Source organism: Tenrec ecaudatus, chromosome 5 (genome assembly GCF_050624435.1).
Source record: "Tenrec ecaudatus isolate mTenEca1 chromosome 5, mTenEca1.hap1, whole genome shotgun sequence".
NCBI lineage: Eukaryota > Metazoa > Chordata > Mammalia > Afrosoricida > Tenrecidae > Tenrec > Tenrec ecaudatus.
In genome coordinates, this window is record NC_134534.1 from 31,255,468 (window position 1) to 31,272,739 (window position 17,272).

A 17,272-nucleotide genomic window follows, 5' to 3' on the forward strand; every position below is an offset into this window, starting at 1 on the left:
GATCACATCCCTGATCTAAACTCCTCTGTGTTCATGTAATCGACTCTGCTGAAAGAGATGACTACAGATGCAGTTTGGAAATAGAAGCCCTATGATCTCTGTGTGCGATTGTGTTGCTATGGATGTTGAATCAATTCCAATCTATAGTGACCCTCGGTGATGGGGTAGAACTGAACCCACCATGTTTCTTAGCCTGCCATCTATACAGGAGCAGATCGCAAGGTCTGTGTGAGTTCCGACCGACAAACCTTTGGTTAGCAGCCAAACGCTTACCGACTGGGCCACCAGAGATCTTTAAATTCTGTATGAACATTCTTCTTTTTTATTTCTTCAGAGTTAGGGCCTATTGATAGTTTCCTTCCATTTTGTACCTTTATTAATCTTTAATAACTAAGTTACTCTCCAAAATCAGAACCAACCCATTGTTTGGACCAATTTAGATTTATAGGGGCAGAATCAAATAGCAGAGTTAAGAGAGTTAAATCCTTGCCTGACAATTTCTGCCTACCCATCATATACTTACAAAGACAGCTTTTGACCCCTCCTTGTAGAGGAGCTCTGGTTGCGTGGGGTGCCTGTTGGTCTGCAATCTGTGTGTTAGGTAGTTTGAAGACACCACTACTCCTTGGAGAATGGTGGGGCTTTCAACTGCCATTGGAGTCTCAGAAACACAAAGGGGATGGGTCAACTCTGCCCCATAGGATCACTGTAAGTTGGCATCCACTCAGTGGGCATGAATTTGGTTTTGCTTTCAGAGTTGTAGAGGAAGAAGAAGTGAAGAGCAGAGAAGAAGGGTGGAAGCAGTAGAGAAAGAAGCAATAGTCCTAATCAGCTCAGAAACCTTAGCTAACGTTAGGCATGAAGATGCTATGGGCCATATTTTACCTTCGGAAACAGACTTCTCTCTTCTATCCTTTTTTTGTACCCAGTTGTCATCCCGTCCCAATCTGACATGAGGAAATGTTCAAGTTTGCTTATGGAAACGTGAGCTGGTCATGCTCACAGGGCTTCCTTTGACCCATTCTCAGGATGCTCTCAGTTTGCCAGAAGCCAGCAATGAAGGGGATGGGGTTTCTCAAAGAGGGGGGATCCTGAGGTCTTGGGGAGGGTCATTCCCCTTCAGGGCAGCCCTCCCACTAATGCCAGAACCCAGCATGGCGCCTTCACAGGGGCACCTAGTCTTTTCTTTCAAATGGATCTAATTACTCAGGCTCCAAGCTATGAAGTAGGGACTCTGTGAACCGGAACTGGTCCTTGGGAACCTCTGGAGAAGCAAACACAGGTAGTGTCACAGCTGCCGATCGCCGTCCAGCAGGGCTGGTCTTTGGGAGCGTTCCCGGCACACACAATGTTGCTTCTGAGTCCTGCTGCTTTGGCTTCCAGTTATTTCCCCTTTAGCATGTTTGCCCGAGATTGCAGTTTGAATTGGAACTCCCTGACCACCAAATTCAATGAAAAGAGAATGACTTAAAAAAAAGGTTCATTGAAACTTACCCCAGCCATTTGAAGACACTTCCAAAAAAAATCAGAGCGTGAGCCAATGGACCGCTGCCCAGTGACATAAAATAAAATGCTGCCCGCTAGGAGATGGAATCCAAATGCCAAGGAAACTAGGGACAGGAAGAACCCGACTTCTCTCCAGACTCTGCTTTTTGAAACCCCAGGCCTCCCACGTGAGTGACATCCCTCTGGAAGGATACTTACACCCTTCCAACAGAGAGCAGGGCGCTTTCCCCCGGCTGACTGCAAATGGTCAAACCAGCCTACAAGGCAGGCTCTCATAAGCCAACACAGATCCACGCATGGCGGGGGCGCCGCAAAGCGGTCACCAAGGCGGACAAAACTCCACTTTTGGATTTTCTGGTTCTCACGCATGGGAAAGAAGAGACACATGGCTCACGATGGCTGTACTGTGGGGAGGAAAGGCTTCCATTCGGAACACTCTGATGTTCCCTTTTGGAGAACATCGTCTTCTCTGATGGCCTGAATATGAGTGGACATGAGCTCCGGTCAGAGGAAGGAGTCTCACGGCTTCCTAGATCTGCATTCAGCTGCTTCAGCCCCAGTCCCTCTGAGGGAGAAGGCAGGAGCAGTGCACTTCCAGAAACCTCACGGCTTTGAAATGTGATGGTTCTACGGATCCCCTCTGTCCCTTGGAGTCCCTATGACCGAAGGTGAACTCCAGGGCACATGAGGATCACAGCATCTCCAGAGGCTGGGTTCATACTAGTGAAGTCCACACGAGTGATGACCGTGATTGCACAGCATCCTGCATTTGATCTGTGCCAGTCAACCTTGAACTTGCAGACCCCACAGTGGCTCAACCAGCAAATGCTCTCTTGTATACATTTTACCACCATAACACTTAAAAACAAATAAAGCATCTTAAGAACTGAACAAACGAACAAACGTGTAAGATGAGTAAAATAGCATCACAAGGAGATTAAATGATGTCTAGCTCCCAAGTGTGCATGTGTGTGTGTTTTGTTCTGTCTCTATCACTGTATTTTATGCATATCACACACATGCAAATATACACATGTGTGGAGGGGCCTCAAGATGTTGATGGAACATTGATTACAATATAATGAGAAATGTCCACAAGCTTTTACAAGCATGTAAAAATCAAGTTCACTGCCCTCAAGTCCACGTCAACTGATAGCGACCCTTTAGGACAGGATAGCACTTCCCCTGTGAGTTTTCAGGACAGTCAGTCTTTCCGGGAGGAGAAAGCCACGTCTTTCTCCTGAGGAGTCACTGGTGTTTCTAACTGCTGATCTTGAGGGCTTCAGCCCAACCCATAACCATTAGGCCATCAGGACGCCCGTAGAACGTGCCGCGTTCATACACCATCACCACCAGCAGCTGCTGTCACGTTGACTTTACCTTGCGGTGGGCCTTTGTGTCTCAGCGTAGAGTTCTGAGCCTCAGGGTTTGGCAGCAGCAGGATCTCCAGAAAGGAGCCCTTTCTTCTGCAGGGTCTTAAACCACTGCCATTCCCGTGAGTAGCGGAACACGTTAACTATTTGTAATACTCAGAGTTTCTCTATCTGTTTCCAGCCATATGTCAGTTATTTGTTTTCAAAAGTTTAGTGCATGTTTATTACAGTGAAATGCCATGAATATAGTACACACTCAATAACCATTCGATAACAACTCACTGGCTGATACATAGATCACCACAGCTTTTAAATGATACCTTTGGAAGTAGAATGACAGATTGAAACAGTTCATTCCCACACACAAATTCCTTGGCATGTGTATACTCAACTGTAGGCATTTGGCATCCTCTCTTTATTCCATTTAATGACTGCATTAACTTCCCTAGTAATTTTCTTAGCTATTTGTGTTTTGCTTCTCTTTTAAGTCACATTTCCAAATCTAGGATATCCCACGGCTCTAGTATTTGATGACAAAGCAAATTTTCTAAATAACAATGTTCGTAGCAATAAAATGTACGTGCATAGTTTCTTGGTAGTTTTTGTTGTGTAAGGAGTTCTTTCATCATTTTTATTTTTTACCATCATCCCTTTGGGATATCTCAAGACCCCAGCATCTGGTTAGTGGTTTCCTGGAAAGGCACAAGTTTTCAATACAAAATGTTCTTTTTCTTAAAATAACAACAACAACCTAATCTACATGCTTTTAGCTGCTTAAGATGTTGAATCAACTCTAGTTTCCTTAACACATGTCAGTGTTTCTCTTATCATACGTCAGTGCACCTGCTCACGTAACATGGAGCTCTTTGTTCAACATGTGCATGCACAAAGAAGCTGGAAAGCTAATATGCACATTACAGAAATGGTTGGATTCCTCGCTGAAAGCTGAAAAGGGGGACACTGTGACAGAAACACGGTAACAGGAAGCGCTTGTATGTGGAAGAAGTGTGGGACAAGGACCAATTTCATTTCTATAGGCATCAATTGGAATTTGGATTTCATCCCTTTGATGCCTGATCGAGTTTTTTTTCAGCCCCTGTGAAACTGATTATTTTTCCTTATCACTACGATACTGGCTTCTATCTCTTCAGAGTTTAATAAACGATAATTATTTAAACAAACACAGTTATACTGCTTACTCTAACTAGGCACTAAGCACTTTATAAATTATAATCTATTCAATTTTCACAGCAGCCTTATGAATTAGGCACATTCTCGTTTCGTTTTAAAGATAAGGCATGAAGATCCTTGGACTTTGCGTTAGCCTGGGTTGACTAGAAAAACAAATCCACAGACACTCTGATATGTGTAGAGAGAGCTTTATATCAAAGAGCAATTACATATTGAGAAAACATCCCAAATCAGTCCAGATCAAGTCCATAAGTCCAATATTAACCCATATGTCTGAGAGCAGTCCATAATTCCTTTTCAGCCTTACGCAGAACATGCAATGATGCTGATGCAGGAAGATCACAGGCTGGTGGGTGAAGAGTCTTGTGGATCCACTGACAGTGAACACATTTCAGCACTAGTGCAGGTCTTCACACGGCTCCTCCCATTCCCTGAGTGAGTCGCCTCAACAGAAAGGTTAAGCAGAGAGAAAGAGCGTGGCCTGCCTCCATGAGAGAGAGAGACGAAGTTCCCAGGATCCTCATGAGAAGGCTACACCCACAAGGAGGCATTATCAGTTTGGAACCCAAGTGACAGACTAGCTCCAACCCTTCACTCTATCAAGTTGATATGAAATTATGTAACCAGCACATGACCCTCAGTGGGAGGCACATCAAGTGAGGAGTCAATTGAAGAACCCCAGGTGCAGGTAATAAAAAGTGTGCCTATTTAATAGAAGACTTAGAAATAATAAGAAAACCAACTAAAATTGTTTTGCATTTTGTCACCACTGGTAACGCCATATTTTTAACAATGTCAGTGATAAATCATTTGTCCCCTCCAGGCTGATCACCTCTATCCCTTGTCCCTAAATGCCTATTGTCCTCAGCATTTGTAACATTGCTTTCATAATAAGGACAAAAATAGTCTTACCAGTGTTCAAAAGACATTTTTAAAATTTATCAAAACGATGAATAGATTGAAGAACTGAAGAAAGTGCCACAGAAGCGAGTGTCTGCTCTGAGTATGATTTAAGTTGTCAGTGGCATTAACAACTTGCTTTTTTATTATGAACAAAACGGTCACAGAAGAAGAGAATTTTTGGTAAAACATTCTGTATTCTATATGCAGCATATTTCCCATTACAATATGTGGATTAGATATTTTAAGAAGAAATTATAGATGAAAACTTTGGCACCCATAATAATTATAACAAACCTACTGAATCCATATTATTTCTATGGGAGGGCAGGTCTTAACTTTCTTCTAGGTTAGATTTTACAAAGCGTAATTTAATTGAGGAGTGAATCCATGTCAAGTCAGCTTCAGACTTCCTGTGCATAGGTTACATTTTATGATGCGAATGATCATAGTACAAAACAGACTAGTTATGCTAGGAATTCCAGGTAATACGTCTTCAGCTATTCACTTGGCCGACTTGCTGGGCCATGTGGGACATTGGGGGCAGCAACATGGACTCAAGCTATAGAGTAAATTTTGAGAACTGATGTGAATTTTAAATGAGAAGATCAAAGTGTTTATTAGTTGGCAGTGCCTCTGAGGATGAAGAAGGCTTAGCCAGGTACATCTGTTGGGGTTTACAAATATTAATCCTGAGTTATTTTTTCTATCTTATATTATTTGACCCAGTCATTGCTGTTGAGTCCATTCTAGCTCATACTGACCCCGTAGGACAGAATGCAACTGACCCCTGGGGTTTCGGAGGCTGTCGATCTGTACAGGAGCAGAGAGCCTCACCTTTCTCCACGAGCAGTTCTTGGGATCGGCGACTTTGAACTGTGGCAAGCAGTCTGCTGGGCAATCCACTGCACTGCCAGGAATCTCTCCACTGTTGGGCACGCTTGTGAAATGGAAAGTTTCCCACTTTGGGGTTAATGTTTTCTATGTTTACGTCCCACTGCCACGATCTCCTTGCTGTGGACCTTTGGCTCTCCCCCATGTGACTTATTTTCCCACTCTGCAAATGGGGAAGTGATTGGAAGAGCACTGACTTGGTAGCGAGCTCAGTAAGATTCAATGGACCCAAGAAATGATTGGTGTTCAGAATGTGGGTTTTTTGTGCCTCATATCTTCTGCCCTTCCTCTACTTCTCTAAAGACCGAACAGAGTGCTTCAGAGCAGTGACTGGGTACCACAAACACCCAGGAACACGTGGCAGAGAGGCTTGGAGATCTACTTAAAAAAAAAAAAAAGCAGCCATTGGAAAACCGCTTGGACACAGTGCTGCCCTTCCCGGGTTGTGGTCTGCATGCAGTGCAGTTGACTCCAGGCAGCTTGTTGCATTGGGTGCTGTTCCTCAGGAAGATCCTAGCTAACCTGTGAGGGTGGGGTCCCATGTCCCGAGCCCTGCCCTGAGGAGCACACAGCAGGATCCTCCAGCCTGGATGAAGACCGAGCGTCTGCATATTTCCTACTGTGATTATGACAGTGTCCCCAGGTATCTGGGGGAGGAAACGCACAGTCCCTTCATTCTTTTGAAGATCATCAAAAATGTCCCACTATATTTATTAAACGGATGCTTTGAAATAAAGGACAAACAAGAGCTACATTTCAACATAAAAAAGTTGATGTATGCTTAGAACATTTTTTTCTTGTATGTGCCAAAGGAAGTAGAACATTCCCTTGCAGAAGTGTTTCTTGCAGTGACATGAAACAAATGGCCCTGTATTTATTTAGGCGAGGCGAGGCGTTGAGCGTGTCGCATCAGTTGGGCCTCATCCTTGCACTTCATTACCTACTCCAAATGGGTTTTGCTCGCTAGTATTTGTGTAATCAGTGATGAGCTGTGCGGTGAAACAGAGCGATGCAGATGAAGCAGCAGAAGAAAAAAAAGAAATAAAATTGAACTTGAGCTTTGGGAACACTCGCAACACATGTGCTTCAAAATCGGAAATTTCCTAAACTCCAAGTTCAGGAAACTCCAAAGTTAGAAATGCCATATGTCTCAGACGTGCTGAACCACAGATCACATGTTAATGGCTTGGAAGTAAAATGCCCTACCATTTTAGCGGATCTTAAAATTTGTTATTAAGTGAGACTCTAAAGTCAGACTTGAAGCTCCCCCTCCTTAATCTTCTCTTCTTCAGCTGTGTGCAATCCAGATTCCCTCGAGCTTAGCACGAATGCCCACAGACCTCCTGTATGTCTTACAACTCTCCTTTACTCAATCTCCTCTGTGGCTGGACTAGAATGTGCACCGGCCCCTCCTCGCCGAACCAGCCCCAAAGTGAGCATGCTCCGCACTAGCAATTCTCTCTCTTCTCCTTCCAGACATTTATCTGGTTTGAGTTTAAATTCCATCTTTTCCATGAAATTGTTCCCCTCACCTTTACAATGTAGTAGTCACCCCTGAAAATGAACTCATAGGTTTGGCACTGTCAGATTGAAATTATTTCTTCATAATAATGTACCGCATGCCCAGAGCTTGTCATTCCAACCACATGAGGTGCGACTCAGGGCAAGAAGTAAGCACTGGACTATTTCCAGTGGGCCCAGCATGGTGCTGGGCAGACAATAGTAGCACCCACTGTTACAGGGGTGGTATCATCTGTCCCCTCCTGCTCCTCAGATTGCACATCCATGCCTGCAGGTTTACCGAAGGCGCCCACTCACGCTCTCGAAGAAAATTGTCCATTTGCCTGAAAGGAATCAGAGGCTGTGGTGATAAAAGGAGCATCTCACTAGAGGCGGTAACACTTTCTTGTACTACATTCTCTATTCTCCTGCTCAACGTCAAGTGAAATAAAAAGTCAAAACCCCACTGCCAGCCAGTCGATTCCAGCTCACAGGAACAGAGGAGAACCTGTGCTTTTGGGCTTCTGAGATTTTAAATCTTTTCCCATGGGGTGGGTTCGAACGGCTGTCCTTGTGGTTTGCAGATCAATGCATAACTCACTATGCCATCAAGTAGGATAGAAAATATTATCTCAAACGATAACACTTGTGTTACGTCCTCAATCCGTGACTGGCATATATTCCCGAGGCCAGGGTGAGCTGTCTTGAATTGCTGCACACGTTCACCGGGCTTGTCCTCTGTAGCCTCTCTTTGAACCGACAAGCCCAGCTCCTCGTGGTCTCTTCAGCGTTACCCTTTCATGGGCCCAGGTGAGGTCGGACTTGCATGCTGGTGCGTTCTACTGTGTTCCTTTCTGTTCCTACCTGCATATAGCTGCGCTGGAGTGCCAAATGTCACCGTTAGCAGATGTCTTAACCCAAGGAAGCAGGGCCTGGCCACCTGCCCACTCCGACCTCTTCACACAGTCTGCTTAGTACGTGTCATGTTCGGACTCGGTCTCCTACAGGTGAGGAGAAGGTGGCAGGATGCTACCATAGGCCTCTGAGCTTTCAGACTGGATGACCAGTCTTCCTGCCTTTCAGCACCAGGCATTGTGCTCCCGGCCAGGTGAGCCAGGCACCCTGCATTGGAATTCGACACAAAGCGACCAACAAATAATGTAGACATTTGCTTTCTTCATGCTAGGATTTCCTGGTTTTTATTTTCCGACATGGTTATTCCTTGGCAAAAGAGAGACGTTCGCATTTTGACTCCCTTCTCCTGGTGGCATTTGACAGCACCCAGATGTCCATTCCTAAAAGGGAAGGATGTGTTTCCATAGTCCTTTTGGGACGGAGTGTGGGATCGTGGGTCGGGGAAGCGCAGGTCATGTAGCCGTAGGCTGCCCCTTTCTCTGCCTGAATGGGTAAAGAAGAGCTGTTGCTTCCGAACCAGGAGACATCAAAGCATCTAAGAAATAGCTGCCACCACCCAGATACTGGTTTTCAGGGGATTGCAAAAGGCTTCAGAATATGCAACACCGCGCTTTATCACAGTTTCATAAGTTAGAGGAACGCCGGATTTAGGGCCCTGTGCACGTGCTTGGCTGGGTGCCCTTGGGCACAGCACAACCTGCATGGCCTTGTGGTGACCTGAAGCCAGACACACATGACATGTGAGCATGTTGATTTCATGTGTTTGTCTTTGTTTTAAAGTATATTCCTCATGAGAGCTGCCACTGTGCAAAATAACATTCAATGTAAATATTATACTTTCTAATCTTATAATAATTTCCTGATAAACATACCCGATAAACTAGTCTGCAGCATTATATTTATAGTCTATTGCAATTGGCTTTCCCGGTATCCGATTCACTTAGCACAACTCTATCTGATCACACTAGTAGGACGGAAATAACCTGCACTTAATCCATCCAATGAAAAAAAATGGGGAAAAATGGCTGGCAAGCGTCTTTTACGAGTAACTGGAAAGGGTTTTGCAGGCATTAAAAAAGAAACATTAATCCTACCCCTTCTCTCTCTAAAATGGGAATTAAGGTCAACATTCTAAAAACAGCCAACTTAAGTGGTGCTAAGTTCAGACATCCTTTGGAAAGTGACCCCAACAGCTGACTCTCACTAGAGGAAAAGGCATTTCAAGAGCGGGGTGCTAGCACAGACAATGTGTTTCCAAGTAACGTCCCTGTAACTGGGTCACTTCTCCTAAAAGAATAATGAGAGACCTTTAAAGAAAAGCATTAGGCTCATCTATTACACGCTTTCTTCCTAAGTACGCCCTTCTGTCCCATTGTAGGACAACAAGTCAAGTGTTCCTGCAAGTCTATGCTGTCTCCTAGGAAAGAGGGAGCCATTTACAGAAATGCCGCAGTCTTTCGAGCCACCAGACATTCTTGTGCAATAAAGGAGATAATCCAAAGAACGCAGGAAAGAAGAAGGCAGGGCTTATTAAGTGGTTTTGTTTTTGCTTTTTGAAGCCCCAAGAAGTAAGTAGTATATTTCTGAGGAAATAAATACTTCAATGGCTGTTTTGTCATTCACTGTGGCACATCATCCCTTAGTTCTCTATCCCTTATTTCGCCACGCAGACAGCTGCGATAAACACACCGAGATATACCATCAATCTATGCGCTTCCAAATTCTAGACGGGTCAGTTGTGTGTGTCCCCTGCTAGCATCTCTTACTATTCAACTTCTGAGACTTAACATTGAACTTGTGGCTCAGAAATACAAAAAGGAAATGTTCCTGAAAAAAACATGGACTTCCTAGAGATCTTTGCAAACGCGGGCTGCTATTCTTGATGATAATACTAGTCTGTACTTGACTAAAAATAGCGTGAAGTTAATTCCCACTTAAGAGAGCAGGGAACTGAGATGCCGAAAACGCACAGCTAGAAAATCGGAAAGGATTTACACTTTGTTCAGGAGGATCATTTTTGGCACCTTATCAACACACACACGCACACACCACAAACTCGCTGTAAATTTGGTTGGACACATTGGGATTATCGCTTTTCCTATCTGAAACACACTGGTGTGTATTTCCCATCTGCACACACGTCTGAGCATGTTTAGCAATAACACGCTAATTTACACGGTAGTTTGCAAAGCCTTTCATTATTGTGAGGTGTTGTCGTTCCATGTTGCAGAAATGGAAACTGAGGCGGGTTTTGGAGCTTATTTCCCAGCAAGCAACTTCCTGGGAGAAGCCATAATCAAGTGTATAACTACTGGGTGGTCTCTCCAGGGCCGATCTAACACATCACACACTAGCCCAGGGGAGACGTATATTCTAGTGTTGGCAAAGTCGCCATGTCTAGGACAGCAGCAACAACAGTCCAAACCGGCTCCCATCCAGTTGATGTGTGCTCACAGCAATCTCATGTATGCCACAGTAGAACCGTGTTCCATAAACTTGTTAATTGCTTATTTTTCAGAAGCAGACTGCCAGGCCTTGTTGTGGGTGCGTGTGTGTGGAGATGGGAGGGGTGTCTCTGGCTAAACTGGACCTCAATGCATGAGGGTCATTATCAACTGCTTTCTTTCTAAGTACGCCGTATGGCCTCCTTCGCAACTGGAACCAAGAACCTTGCAGTAACAGCCAAATGCTTTAGCTTTCTGGTCCCCAGGGACTCCCCCACCCACAGGAAAGTGTTTTTAATGTTTCTACCTCACTGGAAGAGGGTCCAAAGACCTGTGCTCTAGGCCCGACTGGGTCACTGAATCATGGTGAGACCTTCATTTTCTGGACGTTGGTCTTTAAGGAATAGAGACCTAGGAAACGGCAGACAAGATATCCTGCAACCAGTGTACTTTATGCCTGTTTCTGGTTTCTAAAGTCTAGCCAAACATCAGTTGAGAATCAGCACCTTCGAAGTTTACCTAAATCTTGGGGTAGAAAAAAAAACCCTGCCAGCGCTTCCGTACCTTCATGATTGAGTTCTGTTCTCCTCTGGCCTTTCCCACCTGAGAGCTCTGCTACCCTGCCGTTCCACTGTTGTTATTCCAGGTGACAGCTGGCACATCCAGACACGAACCCTGTTGAGATAGCATCCTGCAAGGCTTGACCTTGAACTGATTGCATTGATTATCTAATGCCAAATACCAAATTTTGTCAGACTCCAGTAGCCTAAAATAGCAAGCCTGGATCACTTCACACAGTTGCCGAGAGGCGGGGCTGCTGGGACAGCTTAGTTGGTGGTTCTGCCTCAGAGACTCTTAGGACATCTAGTCAAACTGACAACAGACACTGCTGTCCTTAGAAGACCCCATTGGGCCTGGAAGACCCTTTCCAAGCTCATTCGCGTGGCTGTAGGCAGGAAATCCGTTCTTCCAGAGAATGGGCAGAGAGAGAGAGACAGAGACCAAGATGACAGCTTAATTCTAATCTAAGATATGAGATGGCACAACATCTCTCTTTTGCCATAGTCCATGGATCACACAGAATCAGTAGTCGTGTATCAAAGGGTACAGAAGGACACAAATGCCACAAGGCAGGGATTCGGATCTTGGGCTGATGATATTACACTTCAATTCAGCTGATATTGTTAAAAATAATAGCATGCTGATATTGCTCATGACTTCAACAATAGTGTCAAATAAGTGATGGCGTACTTGAGACATGTGACCAGGAGGAACTAGTCCCTGGGAAAGGATGTGTGTGGTGAAGTAGAGAGGAGACAGAAAAGAGGAAGGCTCTCAAGGAGATAGGTGGACGCGGTGGCTCCTATAACAGGCTCAAACTAGCGCTTACTGCGAGACGGGCAAGCCCTGTCAGGGTTCACTCTCTGGGGCCGAGGGGCACGGCGAGTTGGAACTGACCAGTAAGCACCTAACAGTAACAGCAATAGCAACCACCACAACATATGTAGCAGCACAAAGTTAGAGTCTGTGATACACACACACACACACACACACACACACATACACACACGAGAAAGCCTTCTTGGAAAATTTGTTAAACAACCAGATACAAAATGTGAAGCCATATTCCAAAACCAACTAAGTAAAACTCACGGCCACTGAGTCAATTCCAACTCAGAAGAACTCTGTGGACCAGTAGGTAGGTGGTTAATAACTTACCCAACAGGGTTCTGTACTCACTCACGGCCCCTTTGGAAATCAGCTCTTATAGAAGTCGACTCTCTGTATTTTTAGTTTTAATTCCTACTGCCTTTTATTATAAGTGAGAGGCAGCCGCAAAAAGTTTGTGTGAAAATTGACGTAGAAGATAATGGATTATTTTCCACAAACATTTTGAATTTCCCTTGTATCTTTAATCATAAAAAAAGTCTATTCCAGTAAGGAAGACAAGTTGAATAGTGCTAATGCGTCGGGTTATCAGGATCGTTCCATGTAATGGAGGTGACATTTCTAGTCAGTAAGTTTGAGTCCTATGTGTGGTTCTTTTTTCTTTGTCAGCATATCTTTGTCAGTAACATCAACAATCCAGCGTAGACTGCACAGTAACAGCAAGGTCACTTCCTCCCTCGGCCCGCCCTTCTTCACAGGAGCACCACCACTGGGCCCATGTTTTTAAGCAATTGAAGTCGCTGATGTAGTTTAGGAAACCACACCTACATACCAGTGTTTTGAACAGTAAATCATAAAATTGAATATCTGCAAATAAACTATCTTCAAATTGAATATCTGCATATGAAAATGATAAGACTATCAAATTACACGCTGCCCTATTTTATGTAATATTAATTATTAATAATATGATGCACAAAAATCATAAAAATGACAGTTAATAAGTTTGGTCCATTATAAGTCAAACACTGTAAGTTGGTGACTACATCTACTGGCTTTATAGTATGGGCAATGATCCTCTAAAATGGAAAGCAGGCATGGAGTTTGTCGTTTCATACATATATATATTTATATGATAGGTTCCTCTCTCTCGATAGATAGATAGATAGATAGAGATAGGTTTAGGTTTGTGATAAATAATTTTGATTCTGTTAGTCTGTTTTGAAATACCATGTATGTTTTCTTACTGTTCAGACTAGAACATGGATGGTTTGCCTAATTATATGGACTGCTCCCTGGGAGGGAAGCCAGGGGAGAAGGCAGTGGGGTCAGTGGCCCTGGGAGGTAGAGGGGGAAGCAGGAGGTAGGGAGAAGGAGTGGTGAGCGGACAGTGTCCTGGACAAGGGAACAACTGGGGAAGCTGAAACAGCAGCTAGGAGGGGTAGAGATCCTGTGAGTATTAGAGCAACACCAAGGTAGTGGAGAGGAAGCACTAAGAGGGGGAAGTGATGGTAGGGCAGGAGGAGGCAAAAGGAAACAGAGGCAAGCTCTAGGAAGTGAAGGAATAGATATGGAGATTAACAGAGATGTGCACTTATGTAAATAGATTAATCCAAAACAATAGTGGTATTGGTCTATGTACATATATTTATAAGGCAATACACTGAAGCTGCAGACAGGTGTTGGGTCTTGGCTCATACCTGCCCTCAATACAAGAACACTTGGTTCTAACAAATTGGCATTCTGTGATGCTCACCCCTCCACCCTGCCCCTAACACAATCACTGAAGACAAAATGGGTGCATAAGCAGATGTGGTAAAGACAGAGGATGGTGCCTGGTTATTAAAAGATGTAGTGTCTGGGGTCTTAAAAGCATGAAGTTAAACAAGCGGCCATCCAACAGTTAAGAAACAAGCCCACATGGAAGCACACCAGTCGGTGCGATCGTCAGGTGTCATTGTGACTGGACAACAGACATCAGAAGATTCACAACAAACAGCAGGAGGAGGAGGGAGAGGATCTGATCCCAAGGGCTCGATGGAAAGTAAATGTCTAGAAAAGAACGATGGAATATATGTACGAATATGTTGGATACAATTGATGTGTAGTGTATAACAAGAGTTGTAAGAGCCCCCAGTAAAATGATTAAACAATAATGATAAATAATTACCTAGTAAAAGTTAAAAAAAAAAAGAAATACCACTTTTGACTCTTTGCCTCCTATTGAGCCGAGCTCTGAGTAAGACTTGGGAGGAACTGGCTTTGCGTCTCATTGCTTTCATTTCCTGCCTGTGCAACCAAAGCCAAGTTCTTGACCCGACTGCCGTAGCTGTAATCTCTGAGGGCTGTTTGGGGGGTGAACAAACCATTTACCAGCACATGCAACAGATACCGAAAATGTGATACAGTAGTAGGTATGGATGCCGGGGTGCTTAAAGTTTCCAACCCAATCTCTTTAAAACCAAATATCAGGACCTGTAGCAGGTTATGAAACTGAACAATGAGTTAAGGTTTCTTGTACAGTTGAATGCAATTGAACAGTACAGAAAAAAAAACTCACAAAAAGCAGTGCCTAGTGTGGAGTAAGGTTGTTTCCGACACCTTTGCTTTGTCGATCAAGTGTTTGATCATGTATTATCTTGTTGACTCACTCAACAACCTTATGAAACCCGGCAGGTATACGTATCAGGAGGATTTTACCCAGGAGAAATCATTATCTCACAGAAATAAAAGACTGCAATTGATATGGCTGATATGTGAAACAATCACGCAGGCCTCCTGATGACACTTTCTGGGAGCTTTCCCCAACACCAGGCTAAAGATAGCCAAACATCCTGCCAGATGCCACCTGCTTACAGCACTCGCTGAGACCTTTCTCCGACCGTGGGGAGAGTCAGGTAGTACATAAAGACTACTGACTTTTGATATGAGAAGTCCTTACACCAGCTTCAATACACATGGGATGCATCAGTAATCTCCTAGACGGTGTAAAATCACAGACCAGGTCGCGCTAGAATTCTGGTCCCGCTGTGCTGCTTGGAGGGAAATGACCTTCCTTCTCAGACTCTTCTTGTGTTATGGATGGGAAAGCGGTAACAAGGTGTGATTCCCTGATGGGATATATAACTCTACAGCCTCTCCCTTGACTCCTTAAGATAACGTGTCCCCTGCTGGGCCTCGAGACCATTTGACTTCAAGATGAGATATCCAGAATGCCAAAGGCCTCAGAAACATCCTAGGCTCTATAATGTCCAGGCCTCATTGGTTCTTGGGGAAAAAGGGATGATGATATAATTTTAATATACAGAGCTCACTTCAGCAGCACATACACTAAAATTGGAATGATACAGAGAAGATTAGCATGGCCCCTGCGCAAGGATGACACGCAAATTAGTGAAGTGTTCCATATTTTAAAAAAAGAATTTTAATATACAAAGTTGATGATGAAGCTATGAATGAGAGTAAGCAGACCTGGATCTAAATGCTCACGAGGACAAAGGGCAAACCTCTAAGACGTGATTGTGTCATGTTGAGTCAAATTAAGAGGACATACTAATCTCCCACTCCATTCTTTCCCCTCTATAATTACACGGATTAAAATGTCACGGATTGCGTTAAATTAGAATACATGTTCCACAATCATGCACAGTATATTTCTACTTTGAGGGTCATTCCGCTGCAGAAAAAGTGTTCATTTTTATAGTTTTCTTTTGCATTAGGCAGGAGTGGCAAGAAATGTGTCTCTTTTCATTATTGTCATCTTCGTGGAATAAACCCTTGAAGTGTAAAAGTGACATCCAGTGCCTTCAGAGTAAAGGAGCGCTGGTGATGCTGTGGGGTGTGTGTCGGCTTGCTAACCACGAGGCAAGTGGCGCAAACCCAGCACATGCTCCTGTGAAGACCGAGAGGCTCGCAACCCGAGACAGGACCGCCAAGTCAGAATCAACTCGAGTGGGTTTCATGATTTATTTTTAACTCGCTCCCCAAACATATGGCGTTTGTTTGTGTGTATGTGTTTGTCAATATTTAGTCCACATGCTGAATTCCCACCCCTACTCGATAAAACATGACATTTTTAGGGAAAACCCTTAGATTATTACTTTCTCCCCATATATGTTTTCCAGTCCAAGTTACAATATAATTATGTATCTTCAAAGTATCTATAAATAATTTTAGCTGTAAGTCTAACTTAGAGCGGAAAGCTTAAAATTCATTATAGAAGTTCTGTAGATAATTTACTTTTAAGAGGTAGAAAACCTTTGAGCAAAAGTCATTTTGGTTTCATGGCCTCCAATAAGAGATAGTGCAGCATGTTTTAATTTAGTTAAGTCAAATAGCACTCACTGTGAGTAACAGAAACACTTTTATTTGGCATTACCGATTGCATTTTGGGGACAAACTTTAACAAAATCATATTAGACTGAGTCCACACTATGGAAATAAGTTTTCAATGAATGAAAGTCCTTCTAAAAGTCTGTGGAAAAATGGAATGAAAGATCATGGAATTCTTCCACCAAGCTTTTGAAAGCCCCTGCTCTGTTGTGTGAAAACGAGGGTAAATATTTGCTTGGCCTTTGTGTTTGTTTGAACGGTGATGGTGAAGGAACCGGAGAGCAAGCATAACTCTGCTCCATATGCCTGTGAAGGAGGTACCGCTGTTTTGGCTGGGTAATGAAAGAAAACACTAATGCTTCTCAGCAAGAATAATTAATGCGTCCATAAATAGCCTATCGCCACAGAGCTGAGGAAAGAATGCTTCAGCGTGTCACGTGATATAATTACATTACGTATTTATGCAGGTTTATGAAAGCCTCAAAGGACCCACTACATATTGACCCAATCATTCTGCCAGTATTTCTTCGCCTGTTAGGGAAGAAGGGGGAGAGGCATTCATTGCATTTAAAAATGGGAGACCACGTCAATACAGCTCACTTTTACCATCAAAGGGTGAAAAGTGAGATGACTATTCCTAACCTCCAACTCGCGTTCACTATTTCCCCAAGCCCGACTCCTCTCCCCCACTGCAGCCTGTTAACATCAGTGCTTTCCAGGGCTGGACCGCTGGCCGTCATAGCTAAAAGGACCAAGAAATGAGGGCTACCTGGAGACTACCTGACCCAGCTAAACGTCTCAAACTGTTTTTCAAAAGAAACCTGCTAA

The 17,272-nt window shown here is 43.8% G+C and overlaps 1 protein-coding gene and 1 non-coding gene across 2 annotated transcripts in view; both read left to right on the forward strand.

Moving 5' to 3' along the window:
• The window catches only part of ANGPT1 (angiopoietin 1), a 289,630-nt gene that overhangs the window by 131,529 nt on the left and 140,829 nt on the right, over nucleotides 1-17,272 (forward strand). The gene's annotated exons all lie outside the window — the stretch shown is intronic.
• Nucleotides 15,419-15,525, forward strand: LOC142449469 (U6 spliceosomal RNA). Its single transcript, XR_012784630.1, has one exon. It is a non-coding gene; the product is annotated as a U6 spliceosomal RNA (small nuclear RNA).